A 6,026-nucleotide genomic window follows, 5' to 3' on the forward strand; every position below is an offset into this window, starting at 1 on the left:
TTTCCCCATCCCACCCTTCCATTTCCCAAAATCCCATATTTCCCCATCTCACCCTCCTCTTTTTAATCCCCTATTAACTCCCCTCACTCATTTCACTCCCTTATTATCCTACTCCCCTATTACCTCCCCCTCTCCCATTCCATTCCTCCCTCCCCACTCTCACTTCCACTTCCCATTACTCACTTGCCATTTGCAAACTATTAATATATTATTATACTATTTTTTTTACTTATCATCATACACCCCTATTACCTCCCCTCTCCCATTCCACTCCTCCCTCCTCACTCCCACTTCCACTTCCCATTACTCACTTGCTATACACATTTGCAAACTATTAATATATTATTATATGATTTTTTATACTATTTGCAAACTTACATGTGGGCAAAATCACAGGTGTCAAAGTGATCCTATCATGGTCATACAACAACTGTGCTTTTATTCAAGGGCGTATTTACAAGGGCATATTTATCCTCATCAACAAGCTTATTTCATCTTTTATTTTGACACAATAATCAAGGTATGAAGTGCATGATTTGTGCACTAGGTGTTTACTTTGTTGTATCAAAGTTGTTTGCCAGACACACACACGTATACACATACCGAGAATTTGCTAATATTATCGCATCTACATTTCTCTGATGGGCACAAAACTTTGTACACTCCTCAACCTAGGTCATATTGACTTGCATACAAAGTGGTGCACCCATCCCATAAGTACTTGTTCGGATAACACACCTGTAAACGTATTTTATGACGATTGTGCATAACACTAGGGACAAAATGGTGTATAATGTGCGATTCACTATGCAAAGCATATCCAATGGACACAAGACTTTGCACGTTCCTCAACCTAGGCAGTATTGACTTGTGTGCAAAGTGGCATCCCCATCCGATAAGTACTTGTTTGAAAAACACACCTAGGATCGTGTTTTTTTACGGTTCTATATGACACCAAGGCAAAAACGGTATTTAATACTCAATCTACCATGCAAAGCATATCCGATGGGCACAATACTTTGCACGTGCCTGAAAAGCGGTGGTATGGTGTTCCATGCAAAGTGGAACGCCCATTCAATAAGTACTTGGTATGATAATACACCTAAGAGCATGTTCTTTAACGAATGTGCATAATACTAGGGGGAAAACGGTATATAATGTGTGATCCCCAATGCAAAGCATAACCAATAGACACAATACTTTGCACGCACATCAACCTAGTTGGAATTGACTTTCTTGCAAAGTGGCTCCCCCATCTGACAAGTACTTTTTTGAATATCATACCTAGGACCCTGTTTTTTAATGGTTGTCCATGACACTAAGGCCAAAATGTTGTTTTATCCTTGATCGACAATGCAACGTATATCCGATGGTCACAATACTTTGCACACATCTCAACCTAGGTGTTATTGACTTACATGCAAAGTGGCGTGCCCATCCCATAAGTACTTAGTCGAATAACACATCTAGGACCACGTTTTCTGATGGTTGTGCATGACACTAAGGCCAAAACGGTGTTTAATGCTTGATCAACAATGCAAAGCATATCCCATGGGCATAATACTTCGCATGAGCCTCAACAATTATGGTATTGAATTGCATGCAAAGTGGCACACCCATTCGATAAGCAGTTGGTCAGATAACACACCTAAAAGCGTGTTTTTTTATGGTTATGCATGACATTGAGGCACAAACAGAGTTTAATACGTGATATACCATGCAAAATACATCCGATGGGCACAATACTTTGCACCCACCTCAACCTAGGTGTTATTGAGTTGCATAAAAGTGGCATGTCGGTCAGATAAGTACTTGATCCGATAACAAACCTAGGACCGTGTTTTTTTACAAATATGCTTTACACTAAGGCAAAAATGGTATTTAATGCTCAATCAACCATGCAATGCATATCCGATCGGCACAATACTTTACTTGCACCTCAACCCAGGTGGTATTGACGTTTTTAAAAAAAGACACACCCATCAGATAAGTACTTGGTTGGATAACACACCTAAGGGCGTGTTTTTTTACGGATGTGCATATCACTAGGGGGAAAATGGTGTATAATGCATGATCGACCATGCAAAGCATATCCAATGGACACAATACTTTTCATGCACCTCAACCTAGTTTAACTTGACTTGGGTGCAAAGTGGAGCCCCCATCCGATAAGTACTTGTTTGAATAACACACCTAGGACCGTGTTTTTTAATGGTTGTGCACTACACTAAGGCAAAAATGGTGTTTTATGCTTGATCGACAATGCAAAGCATATCCGATGGGCATAATACTTTGCACACACCTTAAACTAGGTGAAATTGACTTACATGCAAAGTGGATCGCCCATCCCATAAGTACTTGATCGAATAACATACCTAGCAACATGTTTTTTTACAGATGCGCATGACACTAGAGCAAAAATGGTATTTAATGCTCAATCAACCATGCAAAGGATATCCGATGGGCACAATACTTTTCCTATGCCTCAACCTAGGTAGTATTGAAATGTTCTCAAAGAGGCACACCCATCCGATAAGTACTTGGTTAGATAACATACCTAAGGGCATGTTTTTTTGCAGATGTGCATATCACTATGGCAAAAACGGTGGATAATGCGAGATCGACCATGCAAGGCATATCCGATGGTCACAATACTTTGCACGCACATCAACCTAGTTGAAACGCACTTGCGTGCAAAGTCGAGCACCCATCCCATTAGTACTTGATTGAATAACATACCTAGCATCGTGTTTTTTTACGAATGTGCATGACACTAAGGCAAAAACAATGTTTTATGCTTGATCGACAATGCAAAGCATATATGATGGGCATAATACTTTGCACACACCTTAAACTAGGTGAAATTGACTTACATTCAAAGTGGTTCACCCATCCCATAAGTACTTCATCGAATAACATACCTAGTAGTGTGTTTTTTTACGGATGTGCATGACACTAGAGCAAAAATGGTATTTAATGCTCGATCGACCATGCAAAGGATATCCGATGGGCACAATACTTTTCCTACACCTCAACCTAGGTGGTATTGAAATGTTATCAAAGAGGCATACCCATACAATAAGTACTCGGTCAAATAACATTCCTAAGGGCATGTTTTTTTATGGATGTGCATATCACTACGAGAAAAACGGTGGATAATGCATGATCAACCATGCACAGCATATCCGATGGTCACAATACTTTGCATGCACCTCAACCTAGTTGAAACAAACTTGCGTGCAAAGTGGAGCCCCCATTTGAGAAGTACTTGTTTGAATAACACACCTAGGACCGTGTTTTTTTATGGTTGTGCATGACACTAAGGTAAAAACGGTGTTTTATGCTTGATCGACAATGCAAAGCATATTCGATGGGCATAACACTTTGCACACACCTTAAACTAGGTGGTATTGACTTACATGCAAAGTGGCATTCCCATCCCATAAGTACTTGATCGGATAACACACCTAGCAGCGTGTTTTTTTACGGATGTGCATGACACTAAGGCAAAAATGGTAATTAATGCTCAATCGACCATGCAAAGCATATCCGATGGGCACAATACTTTTCCTACACCTTAACCTAGGTGGTATTGACTTGTTTTCAAAGAGGCACACCCATCCGATAAGTACTTGGTCAGATAACATACCTAAGGGCGTGTTTTTTTGTGGATGTGCATATCACTACAGGAAAAACGTTGTATAATGTGTGATCGACCATGCAAAGCGTATCCGATGGTCACAATACTTTGCACCGACCTCAACATAGTTGAAAGAGACTTGTGTGCAAAGTGGAGCCCCTATCTGAGAAGTACTTGTTTGAATAACACACCTAGGACCGTGTTTTCTTATGGTTGTGCATGACACTAAGGCAAAAACAGTGTTTTATGCTTGATCGAAAATGCAAAGCATATCCGATGGGCACAATACTTTGCACACACCTTTAAGTAGGTGGAATTGACTTACAGGAAAAATGGCGTGCCCATCCCATAAGTACTTGATCGGATAACGCACCTAGCAGCGTGTTTTTTTACGGATGTGCATGACACTAGAGCAAAAATGGTATTTAATGCTCGATCTACAATGCAAAGGATATCGGATGGGCACAATACTTTTCCTATGCCTCAACCTAGGTGGTATTGACATGTTCTCAAAGAGGCACACCCATCCGATAAGTACTTGATCAGATAACACACCTAAGGGCGTGCTTTTTTACAGATGTGCATATCACTAGGGGAAAAACGGTGTATAATGCGTGATCGACCATGAAAAGCATATCCGATGGTCATAATACTTTGCACGCAACTCAACCTAGTTTAAACGGACTTGAATGCAAAGTGGATCCCCCATCTAAGAAGTACTTGTTTGAATAACACACCTAGGACCGTGTTTTTTAATGGTTGTGCATGACACTAAGGCAAAAACGGTGTTTTATGCTTGATCGACAATGTAAAGCATATCCGATGGGTACAATACTTTGCACACACCTTAAATTAGGTGGAATTGACTTACATGCAAAGTGGAATGCCCATCCCATAAGTACTTGATCGGATAACATACCTAGGAGCGTGTTTTTTTACGGATGTGCATGACACTAAGGCAAAAATAGTATTTAATGCTCGATCGACCATGCAAAGCATATCCCATGGGCACAATACTTTTCCTACACCTTAACCTAGGTAATATTGACATGTTTTCAAAGAGGCACACCCATCCGATAAGTACTTGGTCAAATAACACACCTAAGGGCGTGTTTTTTTGCATATGTGCATTTCACTATAGGAAAAATGGTGTATAATGCATGATCGACCATGCAAAACATATCCGATGGTCACAATACTTTGTATGTACCTCAATCTAATTGAAATAGACTTGCATGCGAAGTGGAGCCCCCATCCGATAAGTACTTGTTTGAATAACACACCTAGGACTGTGTTTTTTCATGGTTGTGCATTACACTAAGGCAAAAACGGTGTTTTATGCTTGATCGACAATGCAAAGCATATCCAATGGGCATCACACTTTGCACACACCTTAAAATAGGTGGATTTGAATTTACTTGTAAAGTGGCATTCCCATCCCATAAGTACTTGATCGCATAACACACCTAGCAGCGTGTTTTTTTATGGATGTGCATGACACTAAGGCAAAAATGGTAATTAATGCTCGATCGACCATGCAAAGCATATCCGATGGGCACAATACTTTTCCTACACCTTAACCTAGGTGGTATTGACATGTTTTCAAAGAGGTACACCCAACTGATAAGTACATGGTCAGATAACATACCTAAGGGCATGTATTTTTGCGGATGTGCATATCACTACAAGAAAAACGTTGTATAATGCGTGATCGACCATGCAAAGCATATCTGATGGTCATAATACTCTGCATGCACCTCAACCTAGTTGAAACGGACTTGCGTGCAAAGTGGAGCCCACATCTGATAAGTACTTGTTTGAATAACACACCTAGGACCGTGTTTTTTTATGGTTGTGCATGACACTAATGCAAAAACGATGTTTTATGCTTGATCGACAATGCAAAGCATATACGATGGGCACAATACTTTGCACACACCTTCAACTAGGTGGAATTGACTTACATACAAAGTGACGTGCCCATCCCATAAGTACTTGATCGGATAACATACCTAGCAGCGTGTTTTTTAACGAATGTGCATGACACTAGAGCAAAAATAGTATTTAATGCTCGATCAACCATGCAAAGGATATCTGATGGGCAAAAAACTTTTCCTACGGGCATGTTTTTTTACGGATGTGCATATTACTATGGGAAAAACGGTGAATAATGTGTGATCGACCATGAACAGCATATCCGATGGTCACAATACTTTGCACGCACCTCAACCTAGTTGAAATAGACTTGCATGCAAAGTGGATCCCCCATCTGAGAAGTAATTGTTTGAATAACATACCTAGGACCGTGTTCTTTTATGGTTGTGCATGACACTAAGGCAAAAACGGTGTTTTATGCTTGATCGACAATGCAAAGCATATCCGATGG

Source organism: Dipteris shenzhenensis, chromosome 12 (genome assembly GCF_047967505.1).
Source record: "Dipteris shenzhenensis isolate YYH24624 ecotype China chromosome 12, Dip_SZ_1.0, whole genome shotgun sequence".
Taxonomy (NCBI): domain Eukaryota; kingdom Viridiplantae; phylum Streptophyta; class Polypodiopsida; order Gleicheniales; family Dipteridaceae; genus Dipteris; species Dipteris shenzhenensis.